Below are 26,496 nucleotides of genomic sequence, written 5' to 3'. Positions count from 1 at the left end.
GGCAGAGGAGCACGGCGTGCTGGAGGAGGCTGGGAGCAGAGAGGCTGATCATGGGGAAGGCTGGGAGGAGAGAGGCTGATGCTGGGGGAGGCTGGGAGGGGGAGGCTGGGACGAGGGAGGCTGATGCTGGTGGAGGCTGATGCTTGGGGAGGCTGATGCTGGGGGAGGCTGGAAAGAGAGGCTAATGCTGGTGGAGGCTGATGCTTGGGGAGGCTGATGCTGGGGGAGACTGGGAGGGGAAGGCTGATGCTGAGGGAGGCTGGGAGGAAGGAGGCTGGGAGGAGAGAGGCTGATCCTGGGGAAGGCTGGGAACGGGAGGCTGATGCTGAGGGAGGCTGGAAGGAGAGAGGCTGATGCTGGGGGAGGCTGGAAGGAGAGAGGCTGATGCTGGTGGAGGCTGATGCTTGGGGAGGCTGATGCTGGGGGAGACTGGGAGCGGAAGGCTGATGCTGAGTGAGGCTGGGAGAGGGAGGCTGGGAGGAGAGAGGCTGATCCTGGGGAAGGCTGGGAAGGGGAGGCTGATGCTGGGGGAGGCTGGAAGGAGAGAGGCTGGAAGGAGAGAGGCTGATGGTGGAGGCTGATGCATGGGGAGGCTGATGCTGGGGGAGACTGGGAGCAGAAGGCTGATGCTGAGGGAGGCTGGGATGAAGGAGGCTGGGAGGAGAGAGGCTGATCCTGGGGAAGGCTGGGAAGGGGAGGCTGATGCTGAGCGAAGCTGGAAGGAGAGAGGCTGATGCTGGGGGAGGCTGGAAGGAGAGAGGCTGAGGCTGGGAGGAGAGAGGCTGATGCTGGGGAAGGCTGATGCTGAGGGAGGCTGGGAGGGGAAAGCTGATGCTGGGGAAGGCTGGGAGGACAGAGGCTGGGAGGAGAGAGGCTGATCCTGGGGAAGGCTGGGAGAGGGAGGCTGATGCTGGAGGAGGCTGGAAGGAGAGAGGCTGATGCTGGCGGAGGCTGATGCTGGGGAGGCTGAGGGAGGCTGGGAGGAGGGAGGCTGGGAGAGGTAGGCTGAGAGAAGAGGCTGATGCGCACACACACACACGCGCGCGCGCACTGCACAACACACCACACACACACACACACACACACACACACACACACACTGGGAACCACAAACAACTGCCCTACACAGACACCCACACACACAGACAACGCTGCACACACACAACACCCAACACACAAACACCGCGGCACACACAAATATACGCACATACCGCACAACACACACATTGCACAAAACATACCTCCCCCCAAAACACACCACACACACACAAACCGCGCAACACACACACAACGCTACAGACACACAGCGCTCCACAAACAACGCAACACACATACAACACCGCTCTCACCCCCCGTCACACCCAGACAACACCCAGAACATGTACAGCGCCTACACAAACACTTGGTAACTACAGACAACAACATCTCTCTCTCTCTATATATATATATAACAAAAATCATACATGAACTACACAATACGTAAATTCTAGAATACCCGATGCGTAGAATCGGGCCACCTTCTAGTGTATGTATGTGTGTGTGTATATATATATATATATATATATGTGTGTGTGTGTGTGTGTGTGTGTGTGTGTGTGTGTATGTATGTATGTATGTATGTATGTATGTATGTATGTATATGTGTGTATGTATGTATGTGTGTGTGTATGTATGTATGTATGTATGTATATATATATATATATATATATATATATATATATACATACATACATACATACATACATACATACATACATACATACACACACACACACACACACACACACACACACACACACACACACACACACACACATACTGTGGAATTAGTAGTTTATTTTTTTTTTCTGTATGTTGCCCTTAAGGCACTTGAAACAGCTGATCGCTTGTGTTAGATGCAGCAGTACCACAATATCGCTGTGTATAGCAAAATTGACAGGCACATGGGTCTTGAGCAAACACATTGGCTGTCACCGGCAACACATTGGCACCCCTCAAACGCGTTGATGTGCTATTATGAAAATGGCACGATCACAGAGATGCACGCAGTTAATGTTTTAATAGGTTGACAACAGCATGGTATAAGTTTAATAATCACAGTGGGAGTAGTGCTTCATGCGTGGCTATTTGAGTAAGATGATGACTGAATAATTACAGCCATCATCTGCCTTAAAATGTGTGTATAGGCACTCCCCGGGAAAGTAAGGGAGCCGACCTAAAACATACCACACATGCTATCACTTTGGGGTATAATACCCTGTTGCCAGTTTGTATTTAGAGACACAAGATCCATATATCCTCTTAGATTATTTCTGTGATAATTGCGCAGTACTGCGCTATAACATACTTTTAAAACTTAAAGGGAACCTGTCAGGTGCAATATGCACCCAGAGCCACGAGCAGTTCTGGGTGCATATTGCTAATCCCTGCCTAACCGTCACTGTATACACTAGCATAGATAAAGAGATCTTTAGAAAAAGTATTTCTAAAGCTCTTTTATTTTATACTATTAAGCGCTGGGACTAGTCCCAAGGGCGTTATATCCCCCGACTAGTCCACCCTCTTAGCATGCTAGCACACCCACAGGGGTGTACTAACATGCTATTCAATGCAGCGTCACGAGCGGTGCCGTGCGTACTTGTGTTTGCTGTAACCGTGTTTCTGAATGCAGGGCACTTCCAGTCCTGTAGGCGTGCTAACATGCTAAGAGGGCCCGCACTCATTAGCATAACCTAAAAGATCGTTAGAAATACTTTTTCTAAAGATCTCTTTATCTATGCTAGTGTATACAGTGACCGTTAGCCAGGGATTAGCAAAATGTACCCAGAGCTGCTCGTGGTCCTGGGTGCATATTGCACCTGACAGGTTCCCTTCAAGTATTAATGGTTTTTGTGTCATACATAGAACTACTAATTGAAAAATGCATCGTACTTAAAGGGAATCTGTCACCATAATTTGTACTACCTTCTCTGAGAGCAGTATAATGTAGAGACACAGACTCCAGTTCCAGCGATGTGTCACTTACTAGGCTGTTATGTGTAATTTTTATAAAATATCTTTCTCTGACGCCTCATTGGGGGACACAGGACCATGGGTGTTATGCTGCTTATCCATAGGAGGACACAGTTTTAGCTTAGTGTCTATAGGAGGCAAATCTCTGCAGACTACTGCAGCAAGAATTTTTTTGTCTTTTAGAGGGGAAACGGTTCCTTCGGGGACCGATTTCCCAAAACCATCAACAGGTGGCAACGCGGAGTATCGCCTCCCCGTACCCCCTCCTGCGACGCTGGATCCTGGGCTGTTACTCACTGGACGACAGGTCTCATGGCACTGATTTTCCAGAGCAGATGAAAACTTCCTCAGCCCTCTTGCAGGCTCTGAGTTGATACACGTTCTGCACCAAGTGTGACCAGGCATCAGACTGCCATCTCCATCAGACTGCCACAGGAGCTGAGGTGAGATCATTCCGATTTTTCCAGAGCACAGAGCAGATGAAAACTTCCTCACTCCCTCCGGCAGGGTCTGAGTTGATAGAAGTTCTGCCAGCAGGCATCAGAATCTGCACACTGGCTCCCTGACAGGAAATTGGAGCAAATGTCACTCTGACTGGATGCACATGGGCTGTGATTGCAGACTCCTGCATAGCATTCCACCTGGGGGGAGGGGAGAGCTCCCAGGACTCAGTGCAGCCGCAGCTATGGTAGACTTATAGAGGTTTTTCTGTCCACCATTGTTGTGCAGGGCTGGAGGAGGGAAGGGGAGTCCCTTCCCACCGTTTTTTTGTTTATTATATTTTCTCATGCCTTCTTGTCAGAGCTAAGCCCCGTCCCCTCCAACACTCAATAAGCCACGCCCCCTCACACAGGATTTGCAGAGCATTGCTCCCTCTTGTTGTTGTGATCAGAGCCTGTGGGCGTGTCTCAGAGCTGGCTTCCTCCTTCCCACAGGAACTGTGACACGGGAGGAGGGGTGGGGAAGGGCCATCAGTGTTCTGGGTGAGTTATAGCCTCACTTGCATATGAGCTAATGCTCCCTCATTACAATCAGTTTGTGGCTCATCAGCCAGGGGCTGCAGTCACATGTTTTATGCCCTGCACAACTACAGCAACAACTATAAGACGCTGAGCTACTGGGGGATGATAGCACCTCTTCCTTCTGTGAGTCCGGTGCCCCTGTAGCTTCCCCCCCTTCCGCCACCACCGCAGCAACCGCTGCCAGCCCAGAGCCTACGGCTCCCAGTCCCCCATAATGGGCACAGTTCCCAGAACCTGGTGCTGGCTATGCAACATCGTCCTCACACCCCTCGGGGCCCCTGGACAGAACGCAGCCTGATGACACCTTTATAGAGGGTCCTTCTGATAAGAATCAGCCCTCTGCTTCACCGGTTGCAGATCAGAAAAAGGGCATAATTCTCCCTCTGGGGTACATAGATGGGGTTCTCCCACATGTTCCGCGGTCTCTGAGGAGCCGGAGGAAGGGGAATGATGTTTGTACCGGGATGATTCCTTGGTTTCAACCTCCCCGAGCGATCAAGCTGCGATAGACTTATTGCAGCAATCAACCAAAACTCTGCATGTGGAAGATCTCCCATCCACTACTACTGACCCTGCTGTCTCCTTTTAAAAGGGTGAAGAAACCTCAAAAAAATAAAGGGATTTTAATGCCGCTTCGGTATCAGTAAACTCATGGAGTCCCGGTACCCCTTTGGCTTAGCTGTCTCTAAGGGCTGGGCCGATCCGGCTTCAGTGGACCCTCACCCGGCTTCCGCCTGCCTGAAGGACCACTCCTGTCTTTTACTTGATGGATCCTCCTTCAAGGACCCGACAGACAGACAGACAAGTGGAGCAGTTCGATCGCTCTGCCTCGAGGCCGCGGGTCCCTCTCCCCATCCGTGTGGGTCGCACAGCCACCAGGACTACCAGTTTCCCTCAGACCCTCACAGATGTAACAGTTCACATTGCTGCGGCGGCAGAGTACCTCATGCAGGCCTCCCTAGGCGCTGCTACCTGCGCAGTTATTGCCGCCTCAAATACCATAGCCATCCGTAAGGCCCTCTGGTTCCGATAATGGAGAGCGGACTCTGTCTCTAAGAAGCCTCTCACAGTACTCCTTTCCAGACCGATGGTTTGCCGATCGTCTGGACAGGCTCTTTTTATGTCTGACGCCACGGTAGGAAAAGAGTACCTCCCTCCCCCAACTCTAGCCCAGGATGCTTTTTATTAGACACGCAGGGCCCGACCTTCTCAGCCCTTCTCGAGTCCACCTCGTCCTGGCAGTCTAGACAAAGACCGAGGACTCTCTTCCTCCTCCATCTGGGCTGCCGCCTCAGACCACAAATGGGTGTGATACCTTGTGTCTTCCGGTTACCACATTGAATTCTGGACCCGATCCCCTGGTCAGTCTTTTCTCTCAAACCCCCCCCCAAAGGCTCCAAAACACCACGAGGCCTTTTCAGCAATCCACTCCCTCCAAACGGCACGGGTGATGGTAACTGTTCCGGACGGCGAGAGGTTCAAGGCCTTCTATTCCAACCTCTAGTGGTCCTCAAAGGACGGGTCAGTTCGTCCCATCCTGGACCTCTAATACCTGAGCAAACATGTGCACGTAAGAAGATTCAGAATGGACTTCTTAGGGTCCGTTATTACCTTTATGGTCGAAGGAGAATTCCTTGTCTCCCTAGCTATCAGGGACGCGTACCTGCACATACCCATCGCTCCAGCTCACCAAAAGTTCCCCCGCTTCGCGGTTCAGGACTTTTTTTTTTTTTTTTTTCTTCGGCGCTCCATTGGGAGACCCAGACGATTGGGTGTATAGCACTGCCTCCGGAGGCCACACAAAGCAATTACACTAAAAAGTGTAAGGCCCCTCCCCTTCTGGCTATACACCCCCAGTGGGATCACTGGCTCACCAGTTTTCTGCTTTGTGCGAAGGAGGTCAGACATCCACGCATAGCTCCACTGTTTAGTCAGCAGTAGCTGCTGACTATATCGGATGGAAGAAAAGAGGGCCCATATGGGGCCCCCAGCATGCTCCCTTCTTACCCCACTTGTGGTTTGTAAGGTTGAGGTACCCATTGCGGGTACGGAGGCTGGAGCCCACATGCTGTTTTCCTTCCCCATCCCCCTGAAGGGCTCTGAGGAAGTGGGATCTTACCGGCCACCAAGCCCTGAGGCCGGGCTCCATCCACAGACCCATAGAACCTGCTGGATGTGGAGCGGGAGTGCCGTTCAGGGACAAGGCCCTGCAACTTTCAGGTACTCTGTGTCCCCGTATGGCAGGCCACGCACACCCCAGGCTTGCTGGGTGTGCTAGTGCGCCGGGGACTGTAGCGCTGTGCGCTGGGCTTATAGTCCCCGCAGATTACTGGGGGACTTTATGTGTGTGGATCGCCGCGCCGACCGCCCCTGGAGCGGCGGCGCAGCTGCGACTTGTAGTGCGCCGGGGACGCGCCGACCGCGCTTTTACGGCGGCGGCGCTTCTAACTTTAGTCCCCGGCTTTCTGCGGCCTAGCTCCGCTTCGTTAACGCCCCCCACCCTGTCAATCAGGGTAGGGGAGAGACGTTGTTCAATCGGCAGCGCCGAGGGCTGGAGCACGATTTACATGCTGCAGCCCCCTCACTGAGCACAGTAGGACACAGGCTTCGCGCTTTTTCTCTGTGCACGCCCTAGGCCCGCCCCCAGGCTTGCAGCTCCCCAGGACGCCGGCAGCCATTATACACATGCAGTCTGGCTGGAGAACGGACGCAGGCTCTGGGGGACCCAGGCTAGGGGTTTCTGGCGACCACACACCCGCGCTAAGCGGGCGGTAAGCAGCACATACGTGCGGCCCCACTAGTGCCACAGTGTTATATTTTTCGCTGTACCATAGACACTGCTGTGTCTAGATATATTTATATACTGCACTGTAAGGTCGCTTCTTGGCTGTACACCCTATATTGCTTTGAGGAGACAACAGCATGTCATCCGCAAAACGCAAGGGTGCCAAGGCACGGGCTGTATACACTGCTTGTACAGCATGTGGGGCTAATCTACCAGCAGGCTCCAACGACTCTCATTGTGTGCAATGTTCAGTCCCAGTGGCACTTCGTCAGCCAGAGCCTATTGTGGTGGTAGCCCAGGCAGAGACGCCTGTGAACCCTGCCCCGGTGACGGGGACAGAATTTGCAGTCTTTGCTGATAAAATGTCTGTGACTATGGCAAAAATCCTGGAGACCTTGCAGTCCAGGCCAGTTGCTCAGACCATAGACACTGCTGTGTCTATGTTCCCCGGTCCCCCTCAGTTGGAACTAATCCGTACTTCAAGGGGGTCCCAGGCATCACAGGCTGAGGGCTCTGACTCCGATGACAGTCCCAGTCCGCCTAAGCGAGCTCGCTGGGAGAGACCCTCCACGTCATCACGCGGATCAGGGTCTCAGCGAGAAGGGTCCCTATATGAGGGTTCAGAGGTGGGTGATCAGGAGTCTTGTCCTGACGCCACACTCAATTTGGATACGCCAGATGGTGACGCCATGGTAAATGACCTTATAGCGGCCATCAATAGGCTGTTGGATATTTCTCCCCCAGCCCCTTCTGCAGAGGAGGCAGCTGCACAGCAGGAGAAATTCCATTTCCTGTATCCCAAGCGTAAATTGAGTACTTTTCTGGACCACTCTGACTTCAGAGAATCCATCCAGAAACATAATACTTATCCGGACAAGCGTTTTTCTAAACGCCTTAAGGATACACGTTATCCTTTTCCCCCTGACGTGGTCAAACGCTGGACCCAGTGTCCAAAAGTGGACCCTCCAATATCCAGGCTTGCAGCTAGATCCATAGTTGCAGTGGAGGATGGGGCTTCACTTAAAGATGCCAATGACAGACAGATGGACCTTTGGTTGAAATCTGTCTATGAAGCTATCGGCGCGTCGTTTGCTCCAGCATTCGCGGCCGTGTGGGCGCTCCAAGCTATTTCAGCTGGTCTGGCACAGGTGGACTCTCTCATACGTCCAGCAGTGCCGCAAGTGGCGTCCCTAACTACGCAAATGTCTGCGTTTGCGACCTACGCTATCAATGCGGTACTGGACTCTACGAGCCGTACCTCAATGGCATCCGCCAACTCTGTAGTTTTGCGCAGAGCCTTGTGGTTAAAGGAATGGAAAGCAGATTCTGCTTCTAAAAAATGTTTAACCAGCTTGCCATTATCTGGAGACAGACTGTTTGGTGAGCAATTGGCGGAAATCATTAAACAGTCCAAAGGTAAGGACTCCTCCTTACCCCAGCCCAGATCAAGCAAACCTCCACAGAGGAAGTGGCAGTCAAAGTTTCGGTCCTTTCGAGGCTCGGGCAAGCCCCAATTCTCCTCGTCCAAAGGGACTCAGAAAGAGCAAAGGAGCTCTGATTCCTGGCTGGCTCACTCACGCCCCAAGAAAGCAACCGGAGGTACCGCTTCCAAGGCGGCTGCCTCATGACTTTCGGCCGCCTCCCTCCGCATCCTCGGTCGGTGGCAGGCTCTCCCGCTTTTGCGACATTTGGCTGCCACAGGTCAAAGACCGGTGGGTAACAGACATTTTGTCTCACGGGTACAGGATAGAGTTCAGTACTCGGCCTCCGCCTCGGTTCTTCATAACTTCCCCACATCCCGACCGAGCAGATGCCCTTCTGCAGGCGGTGAATTCTCTAAGAGCAGAAGGAGTGGTGGTCCCTGTTCCTCTTCAGGAACGAGGTCAAGGTTTTTACTCCAATCTCTTTGTGGTGCCAAAAAAGGACGGCTCATTCCGTCCTGTTCTGGACCTAAAACTGCTCAACAAGCATGTGAACGCCAGGCGGTTCCGGATGGAATCCCTCCGCTCAGTCATTGCCTCAATGTCTCAAGGAGATTTCCTAGCATCAATAGACATCAAGGATGCTTATCTCCACGTGCCGATTGCTACAGACCACCAACGCTTTCTACGCTTCGTGATAGGAGACGACCATCTTCAGTTCGTAGCTCTGCCATTTGGTCTAGCAACAGCCCCACGGGTGTTCACCAAGATCATGGCGGCAGTGGTAGCAGTCTTGCACTCTCAGGGACACTCTGTGATCCCTTACTTGGACGATCTACTGGTCAAGGCACTCTCTCAAGAGGCATGCCAACTCAGCTTGACTGTCGCACTGGAGACTCTCCAGACGTTCGGGTGGATCATCAACTTCTCAAAGTCAAATCTGTCACCGACCCAATCACTCACGTATCTTGGCATGGAGTTTCATACTCTCTCAGCGATAGTGAAGCTTCCGCTGGACAAGCAGAGGTCACTACAGACTGGGGTGCAGGCTCTCCTTCAAAGTCAGTCGCACTCCTTAAGACGACTCATGCACTTCCTAGGGAAGATGGTGGCGGCAATGGAAGCGGTTCCGTTTGCGCAGTTTCATCTGCGCCCACTTCAATGGGACATTCTCCGCCAATGGGACGGGAAGTCAACATCCCTGGACAGGAAAGTCTCCCTTTCCCAGACGGCCAAGGACTCTCTGCAGTGGTGGCTTCTTCCCACCTCATTATCACAGGGAAGATCCTTCCTACCACCGTCTTGGGCGGTGGTCACGACAGACGCGAGTCTGTCAGGGTGGGGAGCAGTTTTTCTCCACCAAAGGGCTCAGGGTACGTGGACTCAGCAGGAGTCCACCCTTCAGATCAATGTTCTGGAAATCAGAGCAGTGTATCTTGCCCTACTAGCCTTCCAGCAGTGGCTGGAAGGAAGGCAGATCCGAATTCAGTCGGACAACTCCACAGCGGTGGCATACATCAACCACCAAGGGGGGACACGCAGTCGGCAAGCCTTCCAGGAAGTCCGGCGGATTCTGATGTGGGTGGAAGCCACGGCCTCCACCATATCCGCAGTTCACATCCCCGGCGTAGAAAACTGGGAAGCAGACTTCCTCAGTCGCCAGGGCATGGACGCAGGGGAATGGTCCCTTCACCCAGACGTGTTTCAGGAAATCTGTCGCCGATGGGGAAGGCCGGACGTCGACCTAATGGCGTCCCGGCACAACAACAAGGTCCCAACCTTCATGGCACGGTCTCGCGATCAAAGAGCGCTGGCGGCAGACGCCCTAGTGCAAGATTGGTCGCAGTTCCGGCTCCCTTATGTGTTTCCACCTCTGGCACTCTTGCCCAGAGTGCTACGCAAGATCAGATCCGATTGCAGCCGCGTCATACTCGTCGCCCCAGACTGGCCGAGGAGGGCGTGGTATCCGGAGCTGTGGCAGCTCACGGTCGGCCAACCGTGGGCACTACCAGACCGACCAGACTTACTGTCCCAAGGGCCGTTTTTCCATCGGAATTCTGCGGCCCTGAACCTGACTGTGTGGCCATTGAGTCCTGGATCCTAGCGTCTTCAGGATTGTCCCAAGGGGTCGTTGCCACCATGAGACAGGCTAGGAAGCCCACGTCCGCTAAGATCTACCACAGAACGTGGAGGATATTCTTATCCTGGTGCTCTGCTCAGGGAGTGTCTCCCTGGCCATTTGCATTGCCTACCTTTCTTTCTTTCCTGCAATCTGGGTTAGAAAAAGGTTTGTCGCTCGGCTCCCTTAAAGGTCAGGTCTCGGCGCTATCCGTCTTTTTTCAGAGGCGTTTGGCACGCCTTCCTAAGGTGCGCACGTTCCTACAGGGGGTTTGCCATATCGTACCCCCGTACAAGCGGCCGTTAGATCCATGGGATCTCAACAGGGTACTAGTTGCCCTCCAGAAGCCGCCCTTCGAGCCTCTGAGGGAGGTTTCACTTTCTAGACTATCACAGAAAGTGGCTTTTCTGGTAGCGATCACATCTCTTCGGAGAGTGTCTGAGCTGGCAGCGCTATCATCCAAGGCTCCCTTCCTGGTCTTCCACCAGGACAAGGTAGTGCTGCGCCCCATTCAGGAGTTTCTCCCGAAGGTGGTATCCTCTTTTCATCTTAATCAGGATATCTCTTTGCCTTCGTTTTGTCCTCATGCAGTTCATCGGTATGAGAAGGATTTACATTTGTTAGATCTGGTGAGAGCACTCAGAATCTACATTTCCCGCACGGCGCCCTTGCGTCGTTCGGATGCACTCTTTGTCCTTGTCGCTGGTAAGCGCAAAGGGTCGCAGGCTTCTAAGGCCACCCTGGCTCGATGGATCAAAGAACCAATTCTTGAAGCCTACCGTTCTGCTGGGCTTCCGGTTCCATCAGGGCTGAAGGCCCATTCTACCAGAGCCGTGGGTGCATCCTGGGCATTGCGACACCAGGCTACGGCTCAACAGGTGTGCCAGGCAGCTACCTGGTCGAGTCTGCACACTTTCACCAAACATTATCAGGTGCATACCTATGCTTCGGCGGACGCCAGCCTAGGTAGAAGAGTCCTGCAGGCGGCAGTTGCCTCCATATAGGGGAGGGCTGTCTTGCAGCTCTAACATGAGGTATTCTTTACCCACCCAGGGACAGCTTTTGGACGTCCCAATCATCTGGGTCTCCCAATGGAGCGCCGAAGAAGAAGGGAATTTTGTTACTTACCGTAAATTCCTTTTCTTCTAGCTCCTATTGGGAGACCCAGCACCCGCCCTGTTGTCCTTCGGGATTTTTGGTTGTTTTTCGGGTACACATGTTGTTCATGTTGAACGGTTTTCAGTTCTCCGAGGTTACTTCGGAGTGAATTTGTTTAAACCAGTTATTGGCTTTCCTCCTTCTTGCTTTTGCACTAAAACTGGTGAGCCAGTGATCCCACTGGGGGTGTATAGCCAGAAGGGGAGGGGCCTTACACTTTTTAGTGTAATTGCTTTGTGTGGCCTCCGGAGGCAGTGCTATACACCCAATCGTCTGGGTCTCCCAATAGGAGCTAGAAGAAAAGGAATTTACGGTAAGTAACAAAATTCCCTTCTTTTTCTTCATTTGTGGCCCTACCCTCGGCTCTGCCACAGCACCAAGGGTCTTAAATAAGGTCATGGAGTGCCCTTCACGCCAGGAGAGTGGCTGTTCTGCCTTGCTTGGATAACCTCCTCATCAAGGGCTCAACCAGCGTGCAGATCTCTGTGGGCACCCTATCCCGCTTAGGGCGGCTTCTGACTTCAGTCAAATCATCCCCGGTCCCGTCAAAATCCGTCACCTCCCTGGGCATGTCCCCAGACACTCTTCGGGGCTTGATATTTTCCCCTCAAGACAAGGCGACCGCTCTACAACAAGCGGTACACTGCCCTCTACGTACTCCTCTCGCTCCATACGATTCAGTATGAGAGTGCTAGGTAGGATAGCGGCGGCTATAGAGGCAGTGCTGCTTGCTTAGCCACACCACCGCCCACTGCAGCTTGCGCTTCTAGCTACCTGGGACAAGAGCCCCTTTTCCTTGGACGAACTTTTCACCTGACACCTTCAGTCAGGTATGCGCTTTGCTGTTGGCTTTAGTCCTCTTCCATATCGAGGAGTTTTTCTCCCCCAAGTGGACTGGCTACTCCTGACCACGGATGCCAGCCTCTTAGTCTGGGGAGCAGCGTACTTGCTCCACACTGCTTCGGGATGTTGGACACCCCAGGAGTCTTCCCTTCCCAGAAATCATCCTGAAAATCAGCGCGATCTTCTCGCGCTCAGGTCATTCCCCCCTTCTGCTAGCAGGTCGTTTGATTCGGGTCCAATTGGACAATGCAACAGCTGTGGCCTATGTCAATCGGCAGTGAGGTACCAGCAGCAAGACAGCTTATCTCGAGGTCCTCAGGATCCTCACCTGGGCCTAATCGACGGGGGTCCGTGTTTTTCAGCGTTACACATACCGGGAGTAGAGAACTGGGCGGCGGACCTTTTAAGTCGCCAAGGCCTGGCCGCTGGAGAGTGGTTTCTCCACCCAGAAGTGTTCCCACATATCTGCAGTCACTGGAGTACACCAGACGTGGATCTAATGGCCTCAAGGTTGAACGCAAAGGTAACCGCGTTCTTAGCCAGGCCACGTGATCCACAGTCTTTTGGCGCGGATGCTCTAGTCTCCTGAAGTAGTTTCCGTCTGCCTTACATGTTTTTCGCCTCTGCCCCTGCTGCCGCGAGTAATCAGGAAGATCAAGGCAGAAGGAGTCCCGGTGATACTAATAACACCGGACTAGCCGAGATGCGCCTGGTATGCTGAATTAGTACAATTGCTCATGGCGCCTCGTAAGCATCCTAGACCTGCTGACCCAAGGGCCCATTTCCCATCAGAACTCCAGATCCCTGAAGCTGACGGCCTGGCCATTGAGACCTGGACTTTAACAAGAGCGAGATTCTCTCCTGCGGTCACCTCCACCAAGTACAGTGCCCGAAAGCCGGCTTTCATCCCGTATTTACCACCGTACGTGGAAAACTTTCCTTTCCCAGTGCAGGGAATCTAATGTCCAACCTATGCCTCTGGCGATCCCCAGAATTCTTGATTTTTTTTTTTTTATTTTTTTTTTGCAGTCAGGTTGCAAAAGGGGTTTGCCCTCAGCTCCCTTAAGGGGCAGGTTTCATCTCTCTCAATATTCTATCAATACCGCCTAGCTTGCAATCCGCAAGTCAAGATTTTCCTCAAGGGTGTTTCCCATCTAGTTTCCCTGTATTAACGGTCGCTGGACCCATGGGACCTCAATCTCGTTTTGGATGGTATCCAGAGGTCCCCTTTTGAACCTCTTAAGGAATCTTCTCTTGCTCTTCTCTCCTGGAAGGTAACGTTCTTAGTGGCGATTACGTCCATCAGACAAGTTTCGGAACTGGCAGCACTCTCTTGCCACGAACCCTTTCTGATCTTTCATCAGGACAAGGTGGTTCTACGCCCCCTTCCGGATTTTCTTCTGAAGGTTACTTCCCCGTTTCATATGAACGAGGACATTGTCCTGCCTTCCTTTTGTCCACACCCAGTCCATAGGGTGGAAAGGGTTCTATATTTGCTAGACCTTGTGAGGGCTCTCAGATATTATGTACCCAGGACAGCCCCTTTAGGAACATAGACTCCTTGTTCGTCATTTTTGAAAGGCCTAAGAAAGGAGAGGCAGCTTCATAGGCAACGCTGGGTCGCTGGATTCGCTCTGCGATCCAGGAGGTCTACTGCTTGCAACTCAAGCCCATTCCTAGTGGGCTGCGGACTCATTCCACGCGAGCAGTTGGCGCCTCTTGGGCCATTAGGCATCAGGCTTCAGTGGAACAGAGGTGTAAGGCTGCGACCTGGTCTTGTCTACATACTGTTTCAAAGCATTACTGAGTCCATACCCAGGCTTCGGCTGAGGCAAACCTAGGTAGGAAAATTCTGCAAACGATAGTGGAGTACCTATCTCAGTAGGCGCTCCTGGCTATCTGGGACTGGTTCCTAGTCCTTGGGTTGCTTTGTTTTATTGTTTACCCACCCTTGGACTGCTTTAGGACGTCCCATGGTCCTGTGTCCCCCAATGAGGCGTCAGAGAAAAACGGATTTTCTTCAGCGCTCTATTGGGAGACCCAGACGATTGGGGTATAGCTACTGCCTCCGGAGGCCACACAAAGCACTACACTAAAAAGTGCAAGGCCCCTCCCCTTCTGGCTATACCCCCCCGTGGTGTCACGGGTTCTCCAGTTTTCAAGCTTTGTGCGAAGGAGGTCAGACATCCATGCATAGCTCCACAGATTTTAGTCAGCAGTAGCTGCTGACTATTTCGGATGGAAGAAAAGAGGGCCCATATAGGGCCCCCAGCATGCTCCCTTCTCACCCGTTGATGGTGTTGTAAGGTTGAGGTATCTATTGCTGGTACGGAGGCTGGAGCCCACATGCTGCTTTCCTTCCACATCCCCCTGGGGGGCTCTGAGGAAGTGGGATCCTGCCGGCCTCAAAGCTCTGACGCCGGGCTCCATCCACAGACCCATTTGAACCTGCTGGATACGGAGCTGGAGTACCGTTCAGGGATTTGGCCCTGCACCATTACAGGTACTCTGTGTCCCCGTACACACAGGCACAGCACACTCCAGACTTGCTGGGTGTGCTAGTGCGCCGGGGACAGTAATGGGTTACAGTCACTGCAGCTTTGCTGAGTGACTTTGTGTTTTGGGAACTACCGCGCCGGACGCTCCGGGAGCGGCGGCGCGGCTGGGACTTGTAGTTCGCCGGGGACTGGGCGCCGACCGCGCTTTTACGGCGGCGGCGCTTATAAATCCAGTCCCCGGCTTCTGCGGCCTAGTGCCGCTTCGTTCCCGCCCCCTCTCTGTCACTCAGGGAAGGGGACAGACGCTGAGCAATCAGCAGCGCCGAGGGCTGGAGCCTTATTTACATGCTCCAGCCCTCTCACTGCACACTGTCGGACGCCGGATTCCCGCTCTGCCTTGGGGCACGCCCACGGCCCGCCCCTCCTCACATGAGCTGGGGAAGAAGCCGGCAGCCATTACTGCAGTCCGAGCTCGGACTTTCGGCAACCAGGCAGGACGGTGGTGACCATACACCCGCTTATAGGCGGGCGGTAAGCGGCACACATAGTGCTGACCACAATATATACTGCAGTGTGTACATGTGTTGTTTTTAACTGCATAGGTCGCTATATGCCCGCTTGGGGAGCGACACATCAGCAGCAGGAAAGCAGGTGTGCTAAGGCACAGGCTTTCTAGGCTGCTTGTATTGCACGACTGAGGTGTTCATTTGTGTTTATGCTTATATGCTATACATTGCACTGTACAGTCGCTAGTCTTAGCTATATTCTCCTGGAATGGCTAGACTACAGCAGCAGAAAACCAAGGGTGCTGGGGCACAGGTTTTTTTCTATGCTGCTTGTATTGCATGGGCTGCAGTGTGCATTTGTACTTGTGCTTGTATGCTATACATTGCACTGTATGGTCACTCTTCTGGGCTATATTCCCCTAGATGACTAGTCTACAGCAGTAGAAGAGCTGGGGTGCCAGGGCACAGGCTTCTATGCTGCTTGTATTGCATGTGCTGCAGTGTTCATTTGTACTTGTGCTTGTATGCTATACATTGCACTGTAGGGTCACTCTTCTGGGCTATATTCCCCTAGATGACTAGTATACAGCAGCAGAAGAGCAGGGGTGCCAGGGCACAGGCTTCTATGCTGCTTGTATTGCTTGTGCTGCAGTGGTCATTTGTACTTTATGCCTGTATGCTATACATTGCACTGTACGGTCACCAATCTTGGCTATATACTTCTAGATAGCTAGTCGGCAGCGGCAAAAAAGCAACACAGATTTTCAGTGCTGTTTTTACTACATGGGATGCTGTTCATGACACCGTCCCATTGTGTGCATGCTCCCCTGTAGCACGTCGTCTGCCGGGGTCTCTAGCACTTCGTCTGCCGGGGTCTCTACTAGTCGTGGCCAAAGAAACCACCTGTCAACCCTGTCCATGGACAGGGACGGAGTAGTCATAATATAGAGACTTGCAGTCCAGACAGGCCATGGGCAATCTACTTGACCAAAAGGCAGCTCTTCAGGGCTTTGATACTGACATCGCTCTCAATCCGGATACACCGGGTGGTAACGCCATACGGAATGATCCTATACCGTCCATCAATGGAAGGTTGGATCTTTCTCCCTCAGCTCCCCCAGTGGAGATAGGAGACGAACAGGAGAAGTCCCTTTTCAGTATCTCACACAGATATTGAGTATTTTTCTGGCCACGCTGACTTCAGAGAAGCAGTCCAGGAACACCACGCTTACCAGATAAGCGTCTTCTCCAAACGTTTTTAGGATACACGTTATCCCTTTTCCCCTGACGTGGTCAGCGCTGGACCCAGGGTCCAAAGGTGGATTCTCCAATCTCCAGGCTTGCATCTAGAGCCATAGTTGCACTGGAGATGGGGCTTCACTTAAAGATGCCATTCACAGACAGATGGACTCTGGTTGAAATCTGTCTAGGAAGCTATCGGCGTGTCGGTTGCTCCGGCATCCACAGCCGTATAGGCAACCTAACCTTTTCAGCTGTTCTTGCGCAGCTGGCCTTGAGCACAGGGACATCTGTACCGCAGAGGCGTCCGTAACCCCGCAATGTCTGCACTGCGACTTACCCTGTTAATACTGTCCTAAAAGTACAGTTGAGGTTTCGGTCCTTCCCAAGCTCCGGCAGGTCCCAATTGTCCTCGTGCAAAAGGGCTACAAAACCTCAGACGGGCTCAGATTCCGGCCGGGCTCAATCACGCCCAAGGAAGGCAGTCGGAGAATCCGCTACCAAGGCAGTCTCCTCAGGACTCTCAGCTCTCTCTCTCTCTCCGCATCCGCGGTTGATGGCAGACTCCCCCGCCTTTGGCGACATTTAGCTGCCACAGGTCACAGACCGGTGGGTGACGGACATTGTGCTCACGTGCACAGGACAGTGTTCTGTTCTCGTCCTCCGACTCCATTCTTCAGAACGGCCCCACCCCCCACCGAGCAGATGCCCTGCTGCAGGCGGTGGACGCTCTAAGAGCAGAAGGAGTGGTGATCCCTGTCCCCCCTCAGGAACGAGGGCGAGGGTTTGTACTCCAATCTCTTTGTGGCTCCAAAAAAGGACGGTTCCTTCCGTCCTGTTCTGGTCCTGAAACTGCTCAACGAGCATGCGAACGCCAGGCGGTTCCGGATGGGATCCCTCCGATCCGTAATTGCCTCAATGTCTCGAGGAGACTTCCTTGCCTCAACAGACATCAAAGATGCCTATCTCCACGTGCCAATTGCTACGGAGCACCAACGTTTTCTACGTTTTGTGATAGGAGACGAACATCTTCAGTTCGTAGCTCTGCCATTCAGTCTGGCGACAGCCCCACGGGTGTTCACCAAGGTCATGGCAGCAGTGGTAGCAGTCTTGCACTCTCAGGGACACCCGGTGATCCCGTACTTGGACGATCTACTCGTCAAAGCACCCTCCCTCGAGGCATGCCAACGCAGCCTGAATGTTACGCTGGAGACTCTCCAGACTTTCGGGTGGATCATCAATTTGGCAAGGTCAAATCTGTCTCCGACTCAATCACTAACGTATCTCGGCATGGAGTTTCATACTCTATCAGCAATAGTGAAGCTTCCGCTGAACAAGCAGCGTTCACTGCAGACAGAGGTGCAGTCTCTCCTTCAAGGCCAGTCGCACCCCTTAAGGCGCCTCATGCACTTCCTAAGGAAGATGGTGGCAGCCATCGAGGCAGTTCCCTTTGCGCAGTTTCATCTGCGCCAACTGCAATGGGACATTCTCCGCCAATGGGACGGGCAGTCAACCTCCCTGGACAGGAAAGTCTCCCTTTCCCAGACGGCCGAGGACTCTCTGCAATAGTGGCTTGTTCCCACCTCATTGTCATAGTGAAGATCCTTCCTACCCCCATCCTGGGCAGTGGTCACGACAGATACGAGTCTGTCAGGGTGGGGAGCAGTTTGTCTCCGCCACATGGCTCAGGGGACGTGGACTCAGCAGGAGTCCACCCTTCAGATCAATGTTCTGGAAATCGGGGCAGGGTATCTTACCCTACTAGCTTTCCAGCAGTGGCTAGAAAGAGAGCAGATCCGAATCCAGTCGGACATCTCCACAGCGGTGGCATACATCAACCACCAAGAAGGGACGCGCAGTCAGCAAGCCTTCCAGGAAGTCCGGCGAATCCTCATGTGGGTGGAGGACACAGCATCCACCATATCCGCAGTTCACATCCCGGGCGTAGAAAACTGGGAAGCAGACTTCCTCAGTCGCCAGGGTATGGACGCGGGGGAATGGTCCCTTCACCCGGACGTGTTTCAGGAAATCTGTTGCCGCTGGGGGGTGCCGGACGTCGACCTAATGGCGTCTCGGCACACCAACAAGGTCCCGGCATTTATGGCACGATCGCGCGATCACAGAGCTCTGGCGGCAGACGCCTTAGTGCAAGATTGGTCGCAGTTCCGGCTCACATATGTGTTTCCACCTCTGGCACTCTTGCCCAGAGTACTGCGCAAAAATCAGATCCGATTGCAGCCGCGTCATACTCGTCGCACCAGACTGGCCGAGGAGATCGTGGTACCCGGATCTGTGGCATCTCACGGTCGGCCGACCGTGGTCACTACCAGGCCGGCTAGACTTACTGTCCCAAGGGCCGTTTTCTCCATCGGAATTCTGCGGCCCTGAACCTGACTGTGTGGCCTTTGTGTCCTGGATCCTAGCGTCTTCAGGATTATCCCAAGGGGTCGTTGCCACCATGAGACAGGCTAGGAAGTCCGCCTCTGCTAAGATCTACCACAGAACGTGGAAGATTTTCTTAATCTGGTGCTCTACTCAGGGAGTGTCTCCCTGGCCATTTGCATTGCCTACTTTTCTTTCCTTCCTACAATCGGAGTTAGAAAAGGGCTTGTCGCTCGACTCCCTCAAAGGGCAAGTCTCAGCACTATCCGTGTTTTTTCAGAAGCGTCTAGCACGTCTTTCTAAGGTGCGCACGTTCCCGCAGGGGGTTTGTCATATCGTACCCCCGTACAAGCGGCCGTTAGATCCATGGGATCTGAACAGGGTTCTAGTTGCTCTCCAGAAGCCGCCTTTCGAGCCTCTGAAGGAAGTTTCCTTTTCTCGCCTGTCACAGAAGGTGGCGTTTCTCGTTGCGATCACATCGCTTCGGCGAGTGTCTGAGCTGGCAGCTCTGTCATCCAAGGCTCCCTTCCTGGTGTTCCACCAGGACAAGGTAGTGCTGCGCCCCATTCCGGAGTTTCTCCCTAAGGTCGTATCCTCGTTTCATCTTAATCAGGATATCTCCTTACCGTCTTTTTGCACTCATCCGGTTCACCGGTATGAGAATGATTTACGTTTGCTAGATCTGGTGAGAGCACTCAGAATCTACATTTCCCGCACGGCGCCCATACGCCGTTCCGATGCACTTTTTTTGTCCTTGTCGCTGGTACGCGCAAGAGGTTGCAGGCTTCTAAAGCCACCCTGGCTCGATGGATCAAAGAACCAATTCTGGAAGCCTACCGTTCTGCAGGGCTTCCGGTTCTTTCAGGGCTGAAAGCCCATTCACCCAGAGCCGTGGGTGCGTCCTGGGCACTACGACACCAGGCTTCGGCTCAACAGGTGTGCCAGGCAGCTACCTGGTTGAGTCTGCACATTTTCACCAAACATTCTCAGGTGCATACCTATGCTTCGGCGGATGCCAGCTTAGGTAGAAGAGTCCTGCAGGCGGCAGTGATTTCCCCGTAGGGGAGGGCTGTTTTGCAGCTCTAACATGAGGTATTTATTTACCCACCCAGGGACAGCTTTTGGACGTCCCAATCGTCTGGGTCTCCCAATAGAGCGCTGAAGAAGAAGGGAATTTTGTTACTTACCGTAAATTCCTTTTCTTCTAGCTCTTATTGGGAGACCCAGCACCCGCCCTCTTGTCCTTCGGGATTTTTTTGTTGTTTGCGGGTACACATGTTGTTCATGTGGAACGGTTTTTCAGTTCTCCGATGTTACTCGGAGTTAATTTGTTTAAACCAGTTATTGGCTTTCCTCCTTCTTGCTTTGGCACTAAAACTGGAGAACCCGTGACACCACGGGGGGGTATAGCCAGAAGGGGAGGGGCCTTGCACTTTTTAGTGTAGTGCTTTGTGTGGCCTCCGGAGGCAGTAGCTATACCCCAATCGTCTGGGTCTCCCAATAAGAGCTAGAAGAAAAGGAATTTACGGTAAGTAACAAAATTCCCTTCTTTGTGTACTCACCATAAAATCGTTTTCTCTTAGCCATCATTGGGGGACACAGCACCCTCCCTTTTGCCCTGTTGGGCCTTAGCTTTTTTTTTTTTCTGTCTCAGTACTTTTTTGTTATGAGTATTCACTCACGTTTTTCTTCAGCGCTCTATTGGGAGACCCAGACGATTGGGGTATAGCTACTGCCCTCTGGAGGCCACACAAAGCACTACATTAAAAGTGCAAGGCCCCTCCCCCTCTGGCTATACCCCCCCCGTGGTATCACGGGTTCTCCAGTTTTTAGCTTTGTGTGCGAAGGAGGTCAGACATTCCATGCATAGCTCCACAGATTTTAGTCAGCAGTAGCTGCTGACTATTTCGGATGGAAGAAAAGAGGACACATATAGTGTCCCCAGCATGCTCCCTTCTCACCCCTGGATGGTGTTGTAAGGTTGAGGTACCTATTGCTGGTACAGGGCTGGAGCCTGACATGCTGTTTTCCTTCCACATCCCCTGGTAGGGCTCTGTGGAAGTGGGATCCTGCCGGCCTCTCAGCTCTGACGCCGGGCTCCATCCACAGACCCATTAGAACCTGATGGAGACGGAGCAGGAGTACGATCAGGGACCGGGCCCTGCATCATACAGGTACTCTGTGTCCCCGGCAGGCACAGACACACTCCGGGCTGGCTGGGTGTTGTAGTGCGCCGGGGACCGCAACGTTGGAGTTAGTGTCCCTACAGATTACTGGGGGATTTTTTGTGTATGGGAACGCAGCGCCGACCCCCTCTGGACCGGGCGGCGCTGCTGTGACTTGTGGTGCGCCGGGGATCCGCCGTCCGCGCTTTTACGGCGGCGGCGGTTATAAATTGAGTCCCCGGCTTTTTGGGCCTAGGACGCCGGCAGCTCCGATTCGTTCCCGCCCCCACCCTGTCATTCAGGGTAGGGGAGAGACGCTGTTCGCTAGCAGCGACGAGGGCTGGAGCCTGATTTACATGCTCCAGCCCTCACACTAGGCACAGAGGGAAGCAGGCTTCCCGCTCTTAGCCAGGAACGCCCAGGGCCCGCCCCCCTTCTCTCTCAGGACGCCGGCAGCCATTACATGCAGTCTGGCTGGAGGAAGGACGCAAGGCTCTGGGAGACCTGGACTAGGGGCTATCTGGCGACCACACACCCGCTTTTTAAGCGGGCGGTAAGCGATTTTTCTGTGCTGGTCCCTCTAGTGCCTCACGGTGTATCGGTGTACTGTGTAGGATATAGAGATATTGTATTTCTTGCACTGTGAGGTCGCTTCTGGCTGCATCTCCCAGATCCCTCTGTGGAAGCAACAACATGCCATCCTCAAAACGCAAGGCTGCCAAGGCTAGGGCTGTGTATACTGCGTGTGCTGCATGTGGGGCTAATCTACCAGCAGGCTCCGATGACCCCCATTGTGTGCAATGCTCCGACCCGGTGCTGCTTCGCCAGCCGGAGTCAGGAGAGGTAGTGACCCAGGCTGAGACGCTTGTAAGTTCTGCCCCGGTGACAGGGACAGACTTTGCAGTTTTTGCTGATAATATGTCTGGGTCTATGGCAAAAATCCTTGAAACCTTGCAATCTATGCATGGGGCTCAGTCTTTGGGCACGGCGAGGCCTCTGTCCTCAGGTCCCCCTCACTTGGAATTAATCCAGCCCACAGGGGGGTCCCCGGCTTCACAGGCCGAGGATTATGACTCAGATGATAGCCCCAGCCACCCTAAGCGAGCTCGCTGGGAAAGACCCTCGACGTCATCACACTGCTCAGGGTCTCAGCGCAATCAGTCTCCCTGTGATGTGTCTGATGAGAGTGATCAGGAATCCATTCCTGGAACCCCTCTCAACCTGGATACCCCTGATGGGGATGCCATGGTAAACGACCTTATCTCAGCCATCAATAGGCTGTTGGATATTTCTCCCCCAGCCCCTTCAGCAGAAGAGGCGGCTGCGGAGCAGGAGAAGTTTCGTTTCCTTTATCCCAAGCGTAAATTGAGTGCTTTGTTGGATCACGCTGACTTCAGAGAATCAATCCAGAAGCACGACGCTCACCCAGAAAGGCGTTTCTCTAAACGATCTAAAGATACGCGTTTCCCTTTCCCCCCTGAGGTGGTCAAGCGCTGGACACAGTGTCCAAAGGTAGACCCCCCGATTTCCAAACTCGCAGCTAGGTCCATAGTTGCAGTGGAGGATGGCGCTTCACTTAAAGATGCCAATGACAGACAGATGGACCTTTGGTTAAAATCTGTCTATGAAGCTATCGGCGCGTCGTTTGCTCCGGCATTCGCAGCCGTATGGGCACTCCAGGCTATTTCAGCTGGCTTAGCAAAAGTGGATGCTATCATACATCCAGCAGTGCCGCAAGTGGCGCACCTTACCACGCAGATGTCGGCGTTTGCGTCTTACGCTATCAATGCGGTCCTAGAATCTACCAGTCGCACCTCAATGGCGTCCGCCAATTCGGTAGTTTTGCGCAGAGCCTTGTGGTTAAAGGACTGGAAAGCAGATGCTGGTTCCAAAAAATGTTTAACCAGTTTGCCTTTATCTAGAGATAGACTGTTTGGCGAGCCATTGGCTGATATCATTAAGCAGTCCAAGGGTAAAGACTCCTCTTTACCACAACCCAGAACAACCAAACCTCAGCAGAAAAAGTGGCAGCAGAGGTTTCAGTCCTTTTGAGGTTCGGGCAAGACACCATTTACCTCGTCCAAAGGGACTCAGAGGACGCAAAGAAACTCAGATTCGTGGCGGGCTCACACGCGCCCCAAGAAAGCAAATGGAGGTACCGCTTCCAAAGCGGCTACCTCATGACTTCCAGCCCCCTCCCTCCGCATCGCCGGTCGGGGGCAGGCTCTCCCGCTTTTCCGGCATTTGGATGTCACAGGTCAAAGACCGGTGGGTGACGGACATTTTGTCTCGCGGGTACAGAATCGAGTTCAATTCTCGTCCTCCAGCTCGGTTCTTCAGAACCTCCCCACATCCAGACCGAGCAGATGCTCTGCTGCAGGCGGTGGACTCCCTAAGAGCGGAAGGAGTGGTGATCCCAGTCCCTCCTCAGGAACAAGGGCAAGGGTTTTACTCCAATCTCTTTGTGGTTCCAAAAAAGGACGGCTCGTTCCGTCCTGTTCTGGACCTAAAACGGCTCAACAAACATGTGCACGCCAGGAAGTTCCGGATGGAAACCCTGCGTTCTGTCATTGCCTCAATGTCCAGAGGAGACTTCCTTGCCTCAATAGACATCAAAGATGCTTATCTCCACGTGCCAATTGCTACGGAACATCAACGTTTTCTACGTTTTGTGATAGGAGACGACCATTTTCAGTTCGTAGCTCTGCCATTTGGTCTGGCAACAGCCCCCCACGGGTCTTCACCAAGGTCATGGCGGCGGTGGTAGCAGTCTTGCACTCTCAGGGACACTCGGTGATCCCTTACCTAGACGATTTATTGGTCAAAGCTCCCTCTCAAGAGGCATGTCAGCACAGCCTGAATGCTACGCTGGAGACCCTACAGTCTTTCGGATGGATCATCAACTTTCCAAAGTCGATCCTATCACCGACTCAATCACTAACGTATCTTGGCATGGAGTTTCATACTCTAGCAGCGATAGTGAAGCTTCCGCTGAACAAGCAGCGGTCACTACAGACAGGGGTGCAATCTCTTCTGCAGGGCCAGTTGCATCCCTTGCGGCGCCTCATGCATTTCCTAGGGAAGATGGTGGCAGCCATGGAAGCAGTTCCCTTTGCGCAGTTTCATCTGCGCCCACTTCAATGGGACATTCTCCGCCAATGGGACGGGAAGTCAACGTCCCTGGACAGGAAAGTCTCGCTTTCCCAGACGGCCAAGGACTCCCTACAATGGTGGCTCCTTCCCACCTCATTGTCTCAGGGAAGATCCTTCCTGCCCCCATCCTGGGCAGTAGTCACGACAGATGCGAGTCTGTCAGGGTGGGGAGCAGTTTTTCTCCACCACAGGACTCAGGGAACGTGGACTCCGCAGGAGTCCACCCTTCAGATCAATGTTCTGGAAATCAGGGCAGTGTATCTTGCCCTACTAGCCTTCCAACAGTGGCTGGAAGGAAAGCAGATCCGAATCCAGTCGGACAACTCCACAGCGGTGGCATACATCAACCACCAAGGAGGGACGCGCAGTCGGCAAGCCTTCCAAGAAGTCCGGCGCATTCTAATGTGGGTGGAGGACAGAGCATCCACCATATCCGCGGTTCACATCCCAGGCGTAGAAAACTGGGAAGCAGACTTCCTCAGTCGCCAGGGCATGGACGCAGGGGAATGGTCCCTTCACCCGGACGTGTTTCAGGAAATCTGTCGCCGCTGGGGAGTGCCGGACGTCGACCTAATGGCATCCCGGCACAACAACAAGGTCCCGGCATTCATGGCGAGGTCGCGCGATCAAAGAGCTCTGGCGGCAGACGCCTTGGTTCAAGATTGGTCGCAGTTTCAGCTCCCATACGTGTTTCCGCCTCTGGCGCTCTTGCCCAGAGTGCTACGCAAGATCAGATCCGAGTGCAGCCGCATCATACTCGTCGCTCCAGACTGGCCGAGGAGGTCGTGGTATCCGGATCTGTGGCATCTCACGATCGCGTCGACCGTGGTCACTGCCAGACCGACCAGACTTACTGTCCCAAGGGCCGTTTTTCCATCAGAATTCTGCGGCCCTGAACCTGACTGTGTGGCCATTGAGTCCTGGATCCTAGCTTCTGCAGGATTATCTCAAGGAGTCGTTGCCACAATGAGACAAGCTAGAAAGTCGAATTCGGCTAAGATCTACCACAGAACGTGGAAGATTTTCTTATCCTGGTGCTCTGCTCAGGGAGTGTCTCCCTGGCCATTTGCATTGCCCAAGTTTCTTTCCTTCCTGCAATCGGGGTTAGAAAAGGGCTTGTCGCTCAGCTCCCTTAAAGGGCAAGTTTCGGCACTATCCGTGTTTTTTCAGAAGCGTCTAGCACGTCTTTCTAAGGTGCGCACGTTCCTGCAGGGGGTCTGTCATATTGTGCCCCCGTACAAGCGGCCGTTAGATCCATGGGATCTGAACAGGGTACTAGTTGCTCTCCAGAAGCCGCCCTTCGAGCCTCTGAAGGAAGTTTCCTTTTCTCGGCTGTCACAGAAAGTGGCGTTTCTTGTTGCGATCACATCGCTTCGGCGAGTGTCTGAGCTGGCAGCTCTGTCATCCAAGGCTCCCTTCCTGGTGTTCCACCAGGACAAGGTAGTGCTGCGCCCTATTCCGGAGTTTCTCCCTAAGGTCGTATCCTCTTTTCATCTTAATCAGGATATATCCTTGCCTTCTTTTTGTCCTCATCCGGTTCACCGGTATGAAAAGGACTTACGTTTGCTAGATCTGGTGAGAGCACTCAGAATCTACATTTCCCGCACGGCGCCCATGCGCCGTGCCGATGCACTTTTTGTCCTTGTCGCTGGTCCGCGCAAGGGGTTGCAGGCTTCTAAAGCCACCCTGGCTCGATGGATCAAAGAACCAATTCTAGAGGCCTACCGTTCTGCGGGGCTTCCGGTTCCTTCAGGGCTAAAAGCCCACTCAACCAGAGCCGTGGGTGCGTCCTGGGCATTACGTCACCAGGCTTCGGCTCAACAGGTGTGCCAGGCAGCTACCTGGTCCAGTCTGCACACTTTCACCAAGCATTATCAGGTGCATACCTATGCTTCGGCGGATGCCAGCTTAGGTAGAAGAGTCCTGCAGGCGGCAGTGACACCCCCGTAGGGGAGGGCTGTTTTGCAGCTCTAACATGAGGTATTTCTTTACCCACCCAGGGACAGCTTTTGGACGTCCCAATCGTCTGGGTCTCCCAATAGAGCGCTGAAGAAGAAGGGAATTTTGTTACTTACCGTAAATTCCTTTTCTTCTAGCTCTTATTGGGAGACCCAGCACCCGCCCTGTTGTCCTTCGGGATGTTTTTTTGTTGTTTGCGGGTACACATGTTGTTCATGTTGAACGGTTTTTCAG

General features: G+C 53.3%; 1 protein-coding gene across 2 annotated transcripts in view; it reads left to right on the top strand.

The window, feature by feature from the left end:
* The window catches only part of TTK (TTK protein kinase), a 305,010-nt gene that overhangs the window by 146,892 nt on the left and 131,622 nt on the right, over positions 1-26,496 (top strand). The gene's annotated exons all lie outside the window — the stretch shown is intronic.

This window comes from Anomaloglossus baeobatrachus, chromosome 3 (assembly GCF_048569485.1).
Source record: "Anomaloglossus baeobatrachus isolate aAnoBae1 chromosome 3, aAnoBae1.hap1, whole genome shotgun sequence".
NCBI lineage: Eukaryota > Metazoa > Chordata > Amphibia > Anura > Aromobatidae > Anomaloglossus > Anomaloglossus baeobatrachus.
This window is presented reverse-complemented; position numbering and strand designations above follow the sequence as displayed.